The sequence below is a fragment of the Sapajus apella genome, unplaced genomic scaffold (assembly GCF_009761245.1).
Source record: "Sapajus apella isolate SASKATOON/1434 unplaced genomic scaffold, GSC_monkey_1.0 scaffold15, whole genome shotgun sequence".
Classification (NCBI taxonomy): Eukaryota; Metazoa; Chordata; class Mammalia; order Primates; family Cebidae; genus Sapajus; species Sapajus apella.
The window spans coordinates 26,492,062-26,508,793 of NW_022436955.1; the positions used below are offsets into that span (position 1 = coordinate 26,492,062).

The 16,732-nt window shown below is 41.9% G+C and overlaps 1 protein-coding gene and 1 long non-coding RNA gene across 4 annotated transcripts in view; both read left to right on the forward strand.

The window, feature by feature from the left end:
• CDH13 (cadherin 13) overlaps positions 1-16,732 on the forward strand; it is a 1,241,014-nt gene that overhangs the window by 543,287 nt on the left and 680,995 nt on the right. The gene's annotated exons all lie outside the window — the stretch shown is intronic.
• Positions 6,184-9,256, forward strand: LOC116555366. The gene is made up of 3 exons (XR_004270502.1): positions 6,184-6,273; positions 7,317-7,318; positions 9,244-9,256. It is a non-coding gene; the product is annotated as an uncharacterized LOC116555366 (long non-coding RNA).

Below are 16,732 nucleotides of genomic sequence, written 5' to 3' on the forward strand. Positions count from 1 at the left end.
TGGGCAGGCAAGCTGAGTCACTGTTATGTACACATGGAGTAAAGGCAGCACACACTCAGTCGCCAATCATGCTTCTACATACTTCTACATACTTAATGACTATACATTACTCATTCATGTATAGGCAGTGGTGAATAAGCTCCTCTCTGGGCATAGTTTATAGTTTGGTAATATGGAGAGATAACCAGAGTTCATCTCCAACTCAGACATCTCTGGATCCAACCGGCTTTGGTTTTGCCATGGCTGGGCTTCTTCCTGAAACTTTTTGAAACAACAGAAATGAAGGTGCAACCGTTACTTCTTCACAGTGTTTACCCCAAAACCCTGGGATCCTGGGTCATGCTTGGACCTTTCCTATTTTTTTGTTATTCAGCAACTACCACAATGCCTGTTCCATGGAAAGTGGTCAATAAATATCTGTTGGCTGCATAAAGTAATGCTTAAATGCATGTATTAGGTTGGTGCAAAAGTCATGGTGGACTTTGCCATTACTTTTAATGGCAAAAATAGAAATGACAAGGAACGAAATTTGCCTCCAATGTGCTTATAGTCTTGGGAGAGACCGAGTAAAAAATCCCCATCTTCTATTGATGCAATGTCACTGGATAGTACCATGATAGAAGCATGTCCAGTGTGCGGTGGGAATCTAGAGGGAAAATAAGGTGATTGCATTTAAAGTGCTGACTCAAGGAAGACTTCCTGGGAGAGGTCACATTTAGGCTAAAGCATAAATAATGTTGGTGTGCTAGCCAAGTGGAGGAAGCAAAGATGGACCATGAGTGAAGGCATGATATGTTTGAGGATTTGCAAATTGATCGTGAGATGGCAGTGTAGATCACATGGGAGAGAGCTGCTGACTGTTGGGGAAAGCAGATCATGGTATACTAGGACAACTGGAGTCTCCAGCACAGCAAGTGAATGTCTTAACATAAGGGAGTGTCATAATGACATTTATGTTTTGTTAATGTAAATTTTTAGTGCTGCAAAAGAAGTGTACCACTCAAATATAAATTTTCTCTCAGCAAGGCAAATTCACTTTCTGCAGAAAAGGTACACTCGCCAGCAGTTTGTCACGAGAGTACACCAAAAAAGGAGGCAGGCCCATTTTTATCTAACACATCCACCCTACTGCTATGTCCTGATTCCATTGGCTGGAATTGGACCTCACAGTCTAGGCTGCACCCAGTTGGCTAATAACTTAAAACTTTCCTAAACAGGTAAAGGCAAAGGAGAAGAAAGGAGAAAGGAAGTCACTTGAGGAATGCTTAGAGAGGCAAAACTACTTCCACATAAGGAAAAGGAATAAGCTATGACCTAAGACTTGCCTGGACTTGTCCAGGCATGTCAGGGCAAATATCTAGGTTAACGTGTAAGAACTAAGAACAGTGGATACATTTATTTCTTTCTTATGACTAACAGCTACTCAGGAGTATTAGCACAGGGTCTAGAGTAAATTAACTATTGAAGAAGCTATTATTTACAATGAACTAAGAGGAAAGCTTTGAAGAGGAACTTTTATTTATTTTTATTTCCTACATGTTTGGTCAGAGCACTTAGGCAGGAGAATGGAGGGACACAGGGAAGCATTTGCTGTAGCCCATCATAAAAACCTAGGATCATATCAATCGATCATCATAACTTGACTTCAACAAGAATTCATAAAAACAATCCTTCTCTCTATTTTATAGTTTCATAATTTCATGGAATATCAAAAACCTTAGTTCATTTACAATGAAGAGAAATAAAAATAAGCTATGTACTTCTCCTTGATTAAGCAGTCAGTCTTGTTTTACTGTATCTCATGTATGTTAAATACATATTTAGGTCTAAGCTACTATATCAGGAAGTGAATAACTCTTATTCCTTAAATATCAATATGTGTAGCCAGGAGTGGTGGCTCAGGCCTGTAATCCCAGCACTTTGGAAGGTCAAATCACTTTGGGAGGGCAGATCACAGGGTCAAGAGATCAAGACTATCCTGGCCAACATAGTAAAACCCTGTATCTACTAAAAATATAAAAATTAGCCAGGCTTCGTGGCCCACGCCTGTAGTCCCAGCTACTAAGGAGGCTGAGGGAGGAGAATCACTTGAATCGATGGGGTAGAGGCTGTAGTGAGCCGAGGTTGCACCACTGCACTCCAGACTGGCAACAGAGCAAAACTCTGTCTCAAAAAAAAAAAAAAAAAAAAAAAAAAGAGAAAATTCAATATGTGCACAAACTTTCTCATACACACATAATTTTAGTAAAACTTTGTAGAAAAAAGTTTCCAGAGTTTTAGGGCTTTGTTCCATTTTTGGAAACAGTAATTTTAGAACTCTCTGCTTTGCTTTACTTATTCATTTTATCTATCTCTCAATTTCCTTCTTGATTTCTGTACCTTTGTGTCTTCGTTAATTAACTTTTTCTTTCATTTATTCATGCATGAAACCAATGTGTATTTGGTCTATGTGTCAGTTAGGGCAGGCTAATTACTCTAGCAAACCAGCAGTTAAGAACCAACCAATCCTGTTGGCAGGGAACTGCACTTTGTGAAGACATTCAGAGATTCAGACTTCACCTGTCTATGGACTCCACCCATTCTACAGCAAGCAAACAGGATTTGAGAGGGAGACAGAGACAGAGACACAGAAAGACAGAGAGTTCTTGGTGATTAGAAATTTGTGTTGCTTTGTGGTATGTGTATACACATGTGGTATTTTTCTATTTGGAGGAGTTAATGTGTTTTTAGGTTTGTGGGTTAGGAGTTAGAAAAAATAGCCAAAAAGGAGGTGTAATTAACACTTTATCTCTTCCTCTTGATGGGTAATGTGGTTGCTTCCTTTTTGTTCTTTTCCACGTAATATACCAAATACCTTTCTGAGTGTATTGTGTGTGTATATTTTGATTATTTCTCTGCGCTATGTTCTTAGAAGTTAAATTACTTAGTCAAAAAATATGAACACTTTAAAGCCTGCCAAACGTAGTTACATTGTTTTTCAGTAAAATACCTGTATCTTTATCTTTAGCACAATATATCTATTTACCAGACCTTCATGACCACTGTGTACTTTATTTTTAAAAAATATTTCTCAGCTGGACGTGGTGGCTCATGCCTCTAATCCCAGCACTTTGGGAGGCCAAGCAGGTGGATTACTAGGTCAAGAGATCGAGACCATCCTGGCCAACATGGTGAAACCCCATCTCTACTAAAAATACAAAATTTAGCTGGGCGTAATGGTGTGCATCTGTAGTCCCAGCTACTCGGGAGGCTCAGGCAGGAGAATCACATGAACCAGGGAGGCGAAGGTTGCAGTGAGCCAAGATCATGCCACTGCACTTTAGCCTGGTAACAGAGACAGTCTCCCCCACCACCTCCATATATATATATATGTGTGTGTGTGTGTGTATATATATGTGTGTGTGTGTGTGTGTGTGTGTGTGTGTGTGTGTGTATGTATATATGTGTGTGTGTGTGTATATATATATATGTATATATACACACACATGCACATATATTTATTTCTCAACTTTATAGTCAACATATTAGGCTATTAGGATAATTTCAGGGTATTTGGGGAAGAACTTTAAGACCAACTTATAAATTACAGCACTTATAAAGGGGGAAAATATGTGGAACCCACATCTGATAAAAGATGATTCTGGGAACTGGTGATGTTTGGAGGGCAGAAGTTACAAGGAACACAAAAGCAGGGAGCATGAGACAACACCAAACTGACCTCTGATAGCTGACACTATTCTATGAAGAAGGGGGGGACTTCCATGCAACTCCAGAAAACAAAACCAAGACCCCTGAGGTAGATTTTAGTTTAACAAAAGAAAGAATTTTCTAAAGATTTTCTATAGATTTAGTTACTCCACAAAGCATTGAGCACCCCAGGATGGAAGAATCCAACAGAGAGTGGCAGTTTTATTCTTGTTAGAGAGAAGATTTCTCTATTAATGACCAAGTCAAAGTGGAATCACTGACATCCTGCTCATTTATTTATTAGACACAATCATGGAGCAAATACTCTGGAACAGCTACTGTGCTAACTCCATTACCTGGATTACTGAAATTCTTACAATAACCCCATATTTGTATCATACTTTCTTTAGTAATATTTTAAGTGCTTTTTAGATACCTGCTCTGTTCCTGTCTTGTGCTAGGCACCAGGGAACGTAGCTGCAGACCAGGAGGATGTTGAGTCTGCCCTTATGGAGATGGTAGCCTGTGTGGAAGACCAACACTGATGAAACAACAGTACTGAATGAATTAAAAGCTGAGACACTGCTCTAGGTGAAAAAGGCAAAGTGCAGCCAATCCTCACAGCAAAAGAGAGTGAGAAAGCCTAGAAGTGGCGCTTGAGCAGAGAGTCGAAATATGGGTGGGGAGTTAACCAGGCAAAACAGGGGAGAGACTAGAAGGCAACTCATAGGAAAGAAGCACTCAGACAAGCACCTGCAGTTGGAGGATTGTTATATGTAAATTATTGTGCCACAAAGGAAGTAGGACTCAAATGTAAATTTTCTCAACAAGGCTATATGCTTCTATAGAAGGGTGCACCTCACAGATGGAGCAATTGCGAGTGCACACTTGGACAGGGGTGGGGAAGGGGTTCTTATTCCTGACGAAGTGAGCCCCTACTGCTGTGTCATTTGCCTATTGGTTACGGTTAGACTGCACAGTCAAAGCTGACTCTGACAGTTTTAAAAAGAGCAAGAATACAAGCTGGAGTGGCGGGATGAGCAGTTTGGCAGGAAGGACAGTTATGGGACAGGTCAAAGCAGGTGACCAGAGCAGGTGACTGGATCAGTCAGGACGGAGCAGGGCACTGGGGGAACAGATGTGAGCTACTGATTAGAACTGGTGGAAAAGGTTGTTTATTGAAACTACAAGGAAGTTAAACTTTAAAATGGAGAATTAAAGAATAAGAGAGCTGAACATACTGACATGCTGATTCTTTGAAGAGAAACTTGGAGTTCACTATATCTCACAGGACCTAAAGGGGGTGGGTGCAGCTGAGAAGCAAAGCCAGGAGGACAGTGATAGCACCTGAGGTGACAGTCAGCATCAGGAGCCAAGCCTGGCCTTAGCAAAGCTGGAAACTTCATCCTTTGGCAAGCAGAAACTGAGATACCCTTTAGGCTTCATGAGGGAGAGAAGAATGTTTTTGAAAGATCTTGCTGGCTGCTGGAGAGAGAACATCTGGAATTAACGCTCAAATTAGACTCCCCTGATGAAACCTGTTACTTATTTTCTCCACTCACTCTTTGGTCAAAGCAATTTCTTTTCTACCTTAAGCACATGTAACAACAGAAATGACTGAAATATTCATTACATTAGGAATGGAACGTGATGATTCCTAGATGGGGATTCAGATGATTGGTTATTTGACCTTCTATGCTTTTTTTTTTTTAATTTTGAGATTGGCTGTTATATATAAATTTTTGGTGCCACAAAAGAAGTAGTACTGGAATATAAATTTCCTCAGCAAGGCAATTTACTTCTATAAAATGGTGCGGCTCACAGATGGAACAATGGGGAGTACACAGCTGAACAAGGGAGGGGAAGGAGTTTTTATTCCTGACGGAGGTAGCCTCTGTGTCGTTCGCCTGTTGGCTAGGGTTAGACCTCACAGTCTAGTCTAAGTCCAACTGGCTGGTTTATTGTTTTTTTTTTTTAATTCATTCTTCATTTATTTTCAGTAAAGATAATATCACGTATTATAATTGCTATTTATGCTAATATTTGATTCTTAGAAAAATTGGCTTTATTTATTTATTTATTTATTTATTTATTTATTTTACTTTAGGTACATACTGTATCTGGCATTTCTCCCCATGTTGTCCCTCCCCACCCACCGCTATCTTTCCTCTACCCCCCGACTCCAACTGTCCCCAGTGTCTGATGCTCCTCTCCCTGGGTCCACCTGTTCTCATTGTTCAACACCCACCTGTGAGTGAGAACATGCAGTCTTTGGCTTTCTGTTCTTGTGTCAGTTTGCTGAGAATGATGGTTTCCAGATTCATCCAAGTCCCTAGAGAGCTTGGGTGCAAGCTGGAGTGGTGGGGTGGGCAGTTTGCCAGGAAGGACAGTTATGGGACAGGTCAGAGCAGATAGCCAGGGGTGACCTAGGTCAAAGCAGGTGACTGGAGCAGATGACTGAGATCAGGATGGAACAGGGATCAGGACTGGTGGAAAAGGTTGTTTACTGGAGCTACAAAGAAGTTAAACTTTAAAATGGAGGATAAAGAACTAAACATACTGACATGCTGATTCTTTGAAGAGAAAGTTGGAGTTTACTGTGTTCAACATTGGCCATCACCAAAGTCTCTGATGTATGACTTTCATTACTGGGGATGTTGTTCTGATATTGCTGGTGGTCCCTACTAAAAAGTATGCATGCATAAAGGCAACAATGGCTTGCACCCATTTCTCCTGGCTGTATGGGGGCCCTTGAAAAGCATTGAGTGGTGTAATTTACAATAGCAGATTGGCTTTATGCCATTCTGTGAATCCACCATCATCTTCTCTGACCCCCACCTTTAAAATGAGTTCCCGCACAACCCCCACCATGAGATGATATGAAGGACTAAGAAGGGATAATTTCTGTATCCCCACATTTTATTGTTAGCATAATTCTATACATTAAATCTGCAGTGGGTGACTTACTTTGCTGATATTTGGCCTCTACAATATTGGGAAAATAGATAGATGGAAATTGAGTAATATCTTGCCTCTCCAGCCTTTTAAATTTGCTGCAGAAAGTTGGATATTTGTGGACTGTTTCTTCCTTAAGCAGGCAAACTTCAGCCCCAGAAGGCAATGAAGCAAACTGTCAATGTCGCCCCAGGTACTGCAAAGCTGGCTGAACCGTGTGTTCGATTGCATACAAAATGTGAATTGAGTAGCACAGAGCTATCCTCCCAGCGACTTTCTAGAACAATGAGATCAGCTGCAAAAATGGAATAAATCGGAGATTGGTTTCTGCAGTTCCATTCATTTGCAAAAATTTGCAGACAATTAAGCTGTCCCCCTGCAGTACAGGTAGCTCCTTTTAGCCAGGGGCTGGAGATGTGTTCTCTCCGGGAAAATGTTAAAGATGTGATTATCTAGTTATACTTGAGTAAATGGGTCAAAAGACCTCTCCAGCCAAGCACGGACCTTCTTGAAAAAGTAGTCTTTAGCAGCAACCCTGGGGAGGTTTATAGCAAAGTGCTTTTAGAGCAGATGGTGGTTCTGGAGTCAGAGAGGCCAAAATGCTGAATGACTTGGGATGAGTCTCTTACATCTTTCAACCTCAGGAATACAGCCATGGTGATTCTGCCAGCAAGTTGTTGAATAGATTGGTGTATTACATGTAAATTTTTGGTGCCACAAAAGAAGTAGCACTCAAATATAAATTTCTTTAGCAAGGCAATTTACTTCTATAGAAGCGTGCAGCTCACTGATGGAATAATGGTGAGTACAAACCTGGACAAGGAGGGGAAGGGGTACTTATTCATGATGGAGGTGGCCCCTACTGCTGTGTCATTCCCCTGTTGGCTAGGGTTAGACCACACCGTCTAAGCTAATTCTGACTGGCTATTTTAAAGAGAGCAAAGGTACAAGCTAGAGTGATGTGGTGGGTAGTTTGCCAGGAAGGACGGTTACAGGAGAAGTCAGAGCAGGTGATCAGGGCTCAAAGCAGGTGACTGGGATGAGTCAGGATGGAGCAGGGGACTGGGGGAACAGATGTGAACTACTGATTAGAACTGGTGGAAAAGGTTGTTTACTGAAACCACAAGGAAGTTAAACTTTAAAATGGAAAACTAAAGAATAAGAGAGCTGAACACAATGACGTACTGATTCTTTGAAGAGAAGCTTGGAGTTCACTATATCTAACGTGAGATAATAATATAATGTTTATCCTTGTGCCTGGCACATAGTGAATGCTCAGTAAATGGCTATATTCTCTATGGCAGACTTGGTGAATCTGGGACTAGGATGCCAGGCAAATCTTAGGGTTAGAAAGGTTAGAAGGAACTGGGTTATATCATCTTGAGTCTAGGAAATAAGCTTCTAACTCTCCAAAGGAATAACCCTCAGGTCCCTGAACTCAAACCCAAAGCATCACATCTTTGCATGAAGCCTGCAAAGACTCCCTATTGCCTTCGAAGTAAATCCAGTCTTCTTACCTTGACTTACAAGACTGTCCATAATTGGGCTGGGCTGTCTGTGTGAATCTCACCTTTCACTGCTCCCCCTTAACTCCCTGCCTCCCAGGAAGAAGTGTTCCAGCTTCTGCAATGTTTTGCCTTGCTAAAATATCTCCTCCTAGCAAACGAGTTGGCCCAGAAGTCACAAAGGTAGGAGAGGGAACAAAGATGATAGAGGCTTGTGGTTTCTTTATGAGGTTTTTACTGTTTCTCCCTATCATATGATGCTAAGCCAGGGTCAGGAGGGCAGAAAGAGAGAATGAACACATACAAATTCTCTGGACATTTCTTCCCTGTTTGAATGTCGGCTTATGAAGGAAATCTTCCAACAGGTCACCGGCAAGGGTCACGCTGCATCTGGCCTTGTGTTCAGGTGTGCAGAAAGTAGGATCATTCCTGTCAAATCTCACCACTTCCTCCCATTGGCCGTTAGGAGGGCTTTTATGCCCTTGACTGGATGTGACGGAAACGGGCAGGGACAGACAAAACTTGGAGTGTGGTCCTAGTTGTAGAATGCCAGTCTGGGAGAAATAACAAAAGTAAACACTTCTTCTCTCTTAAGAGACCTTACCTATTTCATCTCGACATTGAGCACCTTGCCTTGGCAGGTGTCAGAGTTTGGCTCCCAGGGAACAGACCCATGCAACTGGGAGATCAGCATGCAGAAGGTCTGTTGGGAAGAGGTTCTCAGGAACCACACCTGGTGAGGAGGAAGGGCAGCAGGATAAGGCAGGGAAGGAGGGTGATGGAGGAGTTGCTGACTGCAGATGCATGGAGGCCTCAGCCTTCCAGGGCAGCAGGGATGTGGGCTGGGATGTCCCCTGAGCATGGTCCCACCTGGAGGCCATGGAGCGGGGGCGCTGACCTTGACACACCCCTGACCAGTCACTGGATAGTGCTGCATCCCTTTCTGTTTCAGTCTTCATGTTAAGAATGAAAGAGGGTGAAGTTCATGGAAACACTGTGGGGACATATTGCATGGTTTTGTTTCGCGAAATGTCCAGAAAAGGCCAACATATACAGACAGAAAGTAGATTTGTGGTCGCCAGTGGCTGGGGTAAAGCAGGACTGACTGCTAATGGGCATGAGGTTTCATTTAAGGGTGATGGAGATGTTCTAAAATTTGATGTGGTGAGGATTGCACAACTCTGTAAATTTTCTAATAATCATTGCGTTACACATCTAAAATGGGTGAATTTCATGGTACATAAATCATACCTCAATAATGCTTTTAAAACATCATGGGGGAGAGGGGCTCCAGCCAGAGAAATTGACTCCAACTCTGCCTTTTGACAAATCAAATGCTCAGATTTGCATTGTAGGACAATGAACATGGATGAAGAGGCTTTCTCTTTCTGGGGTCTGTCACTTCTCTCTAGAATAGAAGCTTCATGATGGCAGTGGCTTTGCTTTGTAGGGCAATGAACACTGAGCTACAATGAATGTAGCTTGTCATCATACAACAGACCTGGGAGAAGGAGAAAATCCAACTAAAGTCTTTACTTTTATCCCTTTAACTCTGTTCTCCACAAAGCGACTATGATTTTTTTTATTGCAACTGGACTCGTCAGCTCTAAACCTTTCCATGGCTCACACCTCATGCGGAGTAAAAGCCAGGGGCTTCCCAGTGGCCCATGTGGCTGTCCAGGGTCTGAATTCCCTTCACCAGGCCCTGACCTGTCTCCCTCCCCTCACATCACTCACCTGGCCCAGGCCAGCAGCTGCCACGCTGTAGTTCAGCCATGGCTGGTGGGCAGTGCCTCCTCCCCCTGCTGACTTAGCCCATTCTTCCTCCGTTCTCCACTCCCATCTCCTTGGTGGATGCTTTCTGGCCTCCCCATCTAAAATATCAGCACCCTCTCCCCCTGAGCACTTCCAGCCCCTCTTCCTGTTGATCTTTTGTCTTGAGCCGTATGTGTTCCTCTCTTTCTCTTACTGTGGTTTCCCACCTCTCTCTAGAATAGAAGCTTCATGAGGGCAGGGGCTTTGCTTCTTTTAGGCACCGCACTATCCCAGATGCCTAGAATTATACTTGGCAGGAAGAAAGGGTTTGACAGATATGTTTTGAAGAAATGAATGAATGAATGATTTAGTTAGTATAAATCTATTATCTCTCCCCTTCTCACATTCTTTATTTCTTTCTACCTTCCTGTTTCCCTTGGCCTCCATCCTTTCTTCCAACCTTCAACCCCTCCTCTGTCCCTCATTCTTTTAGGGATCTCCTCTTTATTTCTGATATATGTTCTTTGGGGCTGAGTGATGTGGTGTTTCCAGATAGCGTGATACTTGCTTTTAATTCACTTTCAATTTCCCTTAAGATCGAAAAACAGGGAGGAAAAAGAGGTTTTAACCGTCAAATGCCCTAAAACAGAAAGATGAAGACCCCACTTAGCTGCATGACACCTGAGAGATGTTTGTGTGGGGATGGCAATCCTCCTGTAATAGAATCCAGCATGCATGAGGCTCACTGAAGATGCAGTACTGCCCCTTTTGATGGAAGCAAGGCTGGATGAGGGTGCTGCAGGCCTCGGATGACCCAGGCTAAAGACGCTGTGGGTTATTGTCCAGAGGCTGCTATGGGGGGAATCCCACAAGACACACGTGGCCCAGGGTTGGCGGTAGCCCCAGAACCTCACTCTCCTCTGCACACCTCTGTGTGCCTGTGTCTGTTCCTGTGACTGAGGGGATTGTGTTCTGCACATTGGAAGTGCAAACGTGTGTGGCATATGTCCTTGAATCTAGGCAGCTGATGTATGTCTGTTGCATGTGCATCTGTTCATGAATATGTGTGTGTGTATCAAATGGATTCTGGTGTTTGTGTAAACCCACATGTGCATAAGTGTGTGCATTTGATGTGAGAGAGAACATTTGACATCTGCATGCATCTAGTGAATCTGGAAAGCTGGAGGGGGCAGTGTATCTACATGTGTCTGTGTTCCATATCTGGCCTTAGGCCACCCACAGCCAAATTACTCACTCCTAATAGGGACCCTCATTTTCTCACTTTCTCCATCCTGGTGTTAATAAGACTCATCCTTCACTTTTCTGCGGTTCTTCGGAAGGTGCAGACCACTTTTATATGCAGTTTCTCATTTCATTATGATATCCTAGAGGACAGGCAAATCACCCTCCTTTACAGATGAAAAAATTTCCGTCAACCCCTCTGTGTCTTGCCTCGAGGGGAGCAGTGTTGGGTCTCCTCTCTGAGGCTCAGGTGGCCACTGATTCTCCCCTCTCACACCTCCTGTGAGCATATCATCTGCTGTCCTCCATCTTCATTCATTCACAACCATGTTTTCTTTCCTCTGATCCCTTCCTCCTCAAGGTTAGCCTCACTCCTTGTCTCCCCTTTAACTGAAAATTTTCTTTCCATATCTCTCCTTTCCTTCTGTGCCAAAGTCCTCACTGTTCATGTATTTCCCTAGCACACACCCAAAGCTGCTCTTTCTAAATTCAACCGTCACCTGTTCATGGTCAAGTCCGGCAGCCTCCTTGCAGCATCTGTGCTGTTGGAGGGGCCCCTTGCCTTGTGTGATATGGTTGTGCACTGTTCCTTTTTGGAATCCTCCTCTCAGTCCTCCTGGTTTTCCTTCTTTTGCTGACTAAATTTCTGTGGGCTTTGCTGACCTTTTAGAAACTCATCGCATGGTTGCATTCCTCCCCTCTCCCTCTTCCCGTAATCTGGGTTGTTTCATCCTCTCCATCTCTTGCAGCTACTCTTGCACTTGGGAGATTGTGGCATTTTTCTCCTTCCTGAATGCAATTCCTCATGTCCCCCAGAAATCTCTGCTACACGTCCAACAAGCTCCTCAAAGTCAACAGGTCTGCTCTAGCACTTGTACCCCAAATTCTTTTTAAAATCTTTGCCCACTTGGTAAGGTCAACACACCAGAAGGCAAGAGGTCTTCATATACCCCTCCTTTACCCTGATCTTCATTTCTTTCTTGTACAGTGTTCTTCTGCCTTTTATAAACATTTCTTGACTTGATCACATTCTTTTTATCACCACCATTTTTGTTTCTCTGAGTTTCTGGCCACAGACTGGCACCCTCGCTTCATGCATGAATTGACAGATGCAAATACACATTTGCATGTCCACACGCATGTGTGCACATGCACACACACACGCACATACACACACACAGAGTTGCCCCAAAGCAGGGTGTATGGATGTCAGTCAAATTAGGTATGATGGTTCCTACATGGTGCCAGTCACACAAAGACATATGGCAGAACACACAAACTCATTAGCACAGACTCGATCAAATGTTCGTACAGCCACAAATGTAGAAGTAGAGACTTGATCACAAACACATAGTTATAGATATAGACAAATCACAGACAATGATAGAAGCAGAGCCACAGACCCAGAAACACAGAGCCATAAATATTTACTGAAGTTTCTCCCAATGTAAGGCAAAAAGTTAAGCGTCAGATGAAGCAGGATGTCCTGACTTCAGTCATTCCTATAAGATGCCCACCATGGTGGGCCCAGAGAGGTGACATACATGTGGTGGCTTCTTGACAATCAGCACCTCCAGCAGGACCCCACCCTGTTCCTTCTAGGTGCTGTTTTTCAAGGATCAGCGACTCCTGCTTCTTTTATTGGGCACTTAAGATCCAGGGATTAACACATTTGTGCTAGTTGCCATACTTCTGGGATGTGTTGTAAGAATCAGAGAAATAGACGGGCAGCTGTGGACTTGATTAGCTGGTGAGCTGGGGAGACACCAGAGGTAGGATGGGGTCTTGGGGACCTCACAGCTCTGGACACCCATGAGGACACAAACATCACCCACTTGTGGGCATGAAAACACAAGCAAGCCCTTCATGATGCACTGTGCAAAGTTTATTATTGATGACACAGTATGCTTTGTCATTACTTTGGACACATTTAGGCATATATTGTCATCATGAACTGAGGCCTATGTTTGCTCTAGGATGAAGCCCATTCACCAGTCCTTGACATCTGCACAAACTTTATATCTTTTTAAAGTAGTTGCCTAGACTGTGCTCTCGTCTGAGGCTCAAGATTTTCTTTTATCGAGAATGACATTCAGATATTGCACATATTTTACGTGTTTCCTATTTTTGCTACTCTTAATAAACCAACAGAATCTTCATGGATGTTAAACATCAGTTTTATATAAATACAACCCTAATTTTCTTTTCTTTCTTTTTTTTTTTTTTTTTTTTGAGACCAAATCTTGCCCTGTCACCCATGCTGGAGCTCAGTGGCATGATCTCGGCTCACTGCAACCTCCTCCTCCCAGATTCAACTGACTCTCCTATCTCAGCCTTCTGAGTAGCTGGGATTACAGGTGTGCATCACCATGCCTGGCTAAATTTTGTATTTTTAGTAGAGACAGGGTTTCACCATGTTGGTCGAGATGGTCTCGAACTGCTGACCTCGTGATTCACCCGCCTCAGCCTCCCAAAGTGCTGGGATTACAGGTGTGAGCTACCGTGCCCAGCCAACCTGCTCTAATTTTCATAGTCTTCTCTTTGCCTATTTCACCCTAGCTTTCTGTATGCTCTTTCTTTGTTTCACATTGGGGTTGTTTTGGGTGGTTGGCTTTTTTGTTTGTTTGTTATATTATTCTTGCTTTTTATTCTCACTGTCTTATACAGAATCCAGTTTTCTTTGCCTATATATTGTGTCCTTTTCACCAAAGTGTCTTTTACTTAGGCTCTTTCACTGAGATTTTAATAGTCTTCTATGAGCAGTATAGTGTATATAAAATAGAATACTTTCAATATGATACTCTATATTTTTCTGCTTAGCTTGTCTGAAATATTCTCTCTGCTAGCTAGATAAATTGTAGCAGTTCTTATGCAACCTCTCCTAACTTTCTTTCTTTCTTCCTTCGTTGATTAAGGAGGGAGAAGATTTACTTGAGAGATTTGTTGCAAATATTAGAGCTGAATCATGCCAAGTGCCTGGCACACCGGCCAGCATATGCTTACTATATCACTATTATAGTAGCTTGGGGTAGTGATGGTGAGGGCAATGGAGCGATGATGATAGTGGTTGGAACACGGTCTTCACATCTGCTTTATTGGTCATGGCCTAAGAGTATCTCCTACTAACAAACCCAAATGTAACCTTGTCCCTGCTATGGAACATTTAGGATGGTTTTCATTTTTGCCCCTTGTAAATCGTGTCTCACTAAATGCCTTCCTTCATGCAGTTTTATTCTTCTTTTGAATTTAGCATTTGGATGCATTCCTAGGAGTAAAATTACAGAGTGAAGGGATATATACATTCATAAAGCTCTCAATAAATAAACATTGCCTGATTGCTTTTCACAAGGGTGCTATGAATTTATACTCCCACCAAAACCAAGAGAATGGCTATTTATAGATGCTTTCAGAGCATTAGCTTATCTTGTTTCCTGTTTGAATTTTATTACATGAATATCCCTTTAAAACTATCTCACACACACACACACACACACACACACACACACACACGCACACACACACACACACACACACACTTTTATGGGGCCTTGGTGCCGAAGACGGAATCAAACTGTCATTTATTACATGATTTTGATAGAAACCTGCTGTTAAGTTTGAGATGTTTACTTCTCACGATGCAGAAGACAATTTTAATTAGTATGTGGCATTAAATAAGATCTGTTTGCACATTGAAAACGATACTCCTTTTCAATTTTCTTTCAGTCCCCTGATTGGATAATGGAGGAAGTCTTAGCTTGGTGCTAACCCCTCTTTAACATCGCTGTCTAGCCCCTTTTAACCTGTAAAATTAGGAGCTTTCTATAGATAACAGGTTCTAGCAAAAATCTAATGGTGTCATTAGGTTTCCAGCATGTTTATTTTTATGTCTTCCTTCCTTCTATGTAAAGTGATACTGAAGTTTTATTTAAAATGATGGAAAGTTTTAATTTTGAAAACACTTATTTAATTAAAACGGTGAGTTACACATAGAGCAAACACCCTGACAGTGTCACTCCAACGACTGAACTTGGGACATGCGACTGGGAGAGTGCATTCCAACAGTTGCCCTACTAATAGCAATCGTAACACATGTCCCTTGACAAAACACTGAATAGAAGTCTCCATAATGCCTGACATAGTTTGGGACTTTGTGATGATCCCTTTATTTCTATTCATTTGTGAATGGAAGGACCTTGCAGTGGGCCATGAAAAGAGTTGCTTTTTATTTTTTATTTTTTAATTTTTTTGAAGACTCACAAAGTATAAGTTTAAAAAAAATGCCTATCTATTACCGTAGAGAAAAATTACCTATTATCGGAAGAGTATCTTAAAAAAACAATATTCAAGGGGTATAGGTACAGGTTTCTTGCATGCACACGTTTTGTAGTGTGGAAGTTTGGCCGTTTAGTGAACCCATCATCTGAAGAGTGGACATTGTACCCAATAGGTGATTTTTCAGCCCTTACCCTCCTCCCACCCTCCCACCTTCTGGAGTCCCCAGTGTCTTTTATTCCACTCTGGATGTTGACATGTACCCATTGTTGAGCTCCCACTCAAAAATGAAAATAGGCAGCATTTTTCTGTTTGAGTTTCTCACTTTGGGTATTGTCTTCCAGATTCTTCCATGTTACTGCCAAAGACATGATTTTATTCTTTTTTATGTTTGAGTGGTATTCCATGGCATATATGTGTGTATATGTGTATGTGTATGTGTGTGTGTGTGTGTGTGTGTATACCCCTGTGTGTGTGTGTGTGTGTGTGTGTGTATTTATATCTCCCACATTTTCTTTATCCTGTCTTCTGCTGATGAACACTTAGGTTGATTCCATGTCTTTGCTATTGTGAATAGTGCTATGACAAGCACACAAGTGCAGGTATTGTTTTGATATAATGATTCCTTTTCCTTTGGGTATGTACCCAGTAGTGGGATGCTGGGTTGAATGGCAGTTCTATTTTTCATTCTTTGAGAAATCTTCATACTGTTTTTCATAGAGGTTGTACTAATTTACAATCTCACCAACAGGATATAAACATTCTCTTTTCTCTGTCCCACCAATATTTGTTGTTTTTTAGACTTTTTAATCATAGCCATTCTGACTGGTATAAAATGATATCTCACTGTGGTTTTAATTTGCATTTCTCTGGTGATTAGTGATACTGAACATTTTTCATATGTTTGTTGGCCACTTATATGTGTCCTTTTGAAGAATGTCTGTTTATGTTGTTTGCCAACTTTTAAATGGGGTTATTTTTGTTGCTTGAATTCTTTGTAAATTCTGGATAATAGCCCTTTGTTGGACACATACTTTGCAAAGATTTTTTTCCCCATTCTCTAGGTTATCTGTTTATTCTGTTGATTGCTTCTTTAGCTGTGCAGAAGCTTTTTAGTTTAATTAAGTCCAAATTGTCTGTTTTCGTTTCTGTCATGTTTGTTTTTGAGGACTGGGTGATAAATTCTTTGCCGAGGGCAATGTCCAGAAGAGTTTTTCCTAGGGTTTCTTCTAGGATTTTTATAGTTTCAGGTCTTGTGTTTAGGTCTTTAATCCATCTTTAGTTAAGTTTTGTATATGGTAAAAGCTATGGGTCCA